This window comes from Fragaria vesca, linkage group LG1 (assembly GCF_000184155.1).
Source record: "Fragaria vesca subsp. vesca linkage group LG1, FraVesHawaii_1.0, whole genome shotgun sequence".
NCBI lineage: Eukaryota > Viridiplantae > Streptophyta > Magnoliopsida > Rosales > Rosaceae > Fragaria > Fragaria vesca.
The window spans coordinates 15,704,491-15,707,610 of NC_020491.1; positions in this window are offsets into that span (position 1 = coordinate 15,704,491).

Here is a 3,120-nt window from a genome sequence, read left to right on the forward strand (position 1 = left end):
ATGGGTTGGGCTCGGCCCAGCCGACCCAACTCTCCTTTTAACCCAAAATTCCAAAATAAAAACACCCCGAAAAATAATACCCGAATAAAAATTACCTTTTACTAGCTAAAATTTACCATTTTTACCGTAGTCGTATTTTCCTCATACGAATAATCCTCCGCACATAATCGTCCCCGAAACCCCTCTAGGGACCAATTAAACTATTTACTCATGATCAAGACGGTAAAATTCTTATTATCATCACGCTAGTAAATAAGGTAAAAATATAAGGGTCGGGATGTGACATTCTGAGTGTCATTGAGAAGTGCGGTCCTCTTGTCCAAGTTCGAGCCTTCAGTAGCAGAGTAGCGAACACATCTACCAACAGCCACAAATGTCGTTGTACGATTAAGCTGCCGAAATTGGGATTGGTCAGCCACATGACTTTTGCCTTTCTCCTCCACCCAATCACATTTACAGAATGCTAGATTCGGCTTCGCCATTCCACGTCCATGACAGAAACCTATTGTGTTGCGTTAATCCATACCACCACCACCTTCATCTCTATAGAGTTGAAAGACCACGAAGCTTTGACCGTGCTTGTTGGGGTCGAGTTTTACCTTAAAAATTCGTACTAGTGATTTGAACATACAAAGCCATGATGTGGGAGGGAAGAACTGAGATTCCTTCATATATAAGGGTTGTGGGTGACGATTGATTGACCACAAAAGGTTTAGATTTGCCTGGGCTGGATGCTTAAAGGGTACGGCTTAGAGTCAGCGTCGTCTTGTGCCATTGGAGACCCAAGCCGATACGGTGAGGGTTTAGCAAAAAACAAGGGAGGCGGCTAAGAGCCATTGGGTTCCTCCAGACCATTGAAATCGCTAATGAAATCTATGAGTTTTAAACTCGCACCCTCAAGGCATATTTGTTTAATGAAATTGTGAAAGTCCCGCTTAATTTCTATAATTGGTCTCGCCTACTCAAGCTTTGCTTTTGCAAATGTTATCCTAACTCATGTTTGGTGTAAACTAGACTTCATCAACATCTAACATCGTTCTCATTTTAAAGCTCACATATCCAATTTCTCTTCGAGTCAAGCTAAGGTGTTTGTGTTCTTCGTCAAGGCATATGGTTTTCCAGTCAAGCGAAGGTGTACACAATTATCACACACAAGGTTCAACTTACAATCGTTCACGCAAATATAAAAAAATTACACAATTCCAATCAATATCCATCTAAGAAAACAATAAATCATCTAGTACCCAATTCTCAAAACCCTGTAACTAGGTGTGCGCAATAATCTGATTCAAAACATCAAGTTTGATTTATTCTTCGCTTTCAATTTCCAGAAGATCCAAGGAACTTCGTAAGACTAGATGGAGAATATGCATGTAGTTTTGAGTTGAAATCTGGTGAGGAAATTTGGCCGATCTGAACTAAAATGGAGTGGCGATCTAAAATAAATTTACAGATAGAGAGGAAAATTGATGATTAAATAACGAGAACCCAACTACAGACAAATTGAAGAGAAAGATTGATGATGCTGAAGTGAGGAGAAAAAAAACTACAAGAGTTTCAATGTCTACAAAACCGTCTTCCACAAATCCATAAATTTTGTGGTCATGCATGTAGAAGGTGTTCACTATTTATTTGAGACTATAGAAGCTCATTAAACACAATTATGTTGTAGTCAAACACGAGCTTTGTATTGTTACAGTATACAGTCATGCACAATCATGTGCAGTCCCACGTAATAAACACACCCTCAGAGCAAATGCAACAGTGGTGTAATTGGGTGGGTTGGATGGAATGTTAGGTTAAAATATGCATCCATCAGGACAAAATTAGGTTAGGTTAGACGTGGGTCATATGTGGAGCCCACCTAACTCGATCAAAGGCTAGGGTAAGAATTAACCCATCTATTAGTCTAGACCAATTTCAACGTGGGGCCCAAACAAATATTATTTTGCACATGGCTTCAGCTGCATTCTTTTTGTTTAATTGAAAAAATTGCTTGTTTAGCCCACTTTTTGTTTAATTAGTCTTAGAATTGATCTCATTGTTGTATTATTGTATGGAGGATTAAAGACTAATTTGGATGAATAGTGTATTAACCCGGGTTGAAAATTAGTCCAACCCACCCAAAATGGGTGCATTTGCTCTCAAGGTTTGAATGCATATCTTCTACCAACTTTTTTTGTTGTCGTATATCGTCTACCAACTTAGCTCAGCAACATCTTACATATATAGTTACATTCTTTTATCCACCTATCTCAAAAGTGTCCACCATAATTAAAAGCTCAATGGTTCCACATGTTCTATGTCACACCCCGGTTCTTAAGTTATTTTACGGTTATTTACTTTGGTATTATTTTAGTCTTTTACCGTGTTGAATAACCGTTTACTACCTAAGGACCCTAAAGTTGACTTTCTTTTCCGTTTAGAATTTGGAGAAACTTTCTTCATGAAAGTTGTAGAGGACGTTAATATGAGTTCGTAGACATGCTATGTGTTAAAATCGGAGTTAGCATAAAAAAGTTATTATCTAAAAGAGTAAATTTTGAGGTGGTAAAAAGAGGTATTTTTTTTAGTGGGTAAAATTTGTTGGGTTTAAGGGTTATGGACCGGGTGTGAGCAGCCCATATCCTCCTTCACTCTCTCTTTCTCCCTTCCCTCTTTTCCCCGAGCTCCCCGAGCCCCTCTCCGCCGGAAGCTCCCAGCCACCAGCTGCCGCCGTCCGGCCAGCGTCCGGCCGCTACTCCAGCCCAGTTCGGACCCTCATCTCCTCCTCTCCCTCCCCGGCCTAGCCCCCGAGCCTCTAACCCGCCGGAAGAGGAGAAAACCCGCCGGAGACGCCAGGAAGCATTTCACCGGAAATCCCATTTCCGGCCACCAAAACTCGTAATTCTTAGCTCATTTTGTAGCTCTCATCAAGGTGAGTATCCCCTCAAAAGGAATAAGTCTATCTCGTTGTGGTTATGGAGAAATGTATAATTGAAGTTCTAGAGATTTTTGGATGTTTTTAGTCGATTACCCTAGTTAGCCTTAGAATTGGACTAAGTACTAGTTAGGAAAGTTGTTGTGCTTGATAAGAGGATTATTTTGTTAAAATTTGGTAGAAATTGGAGGTCGCCGGAA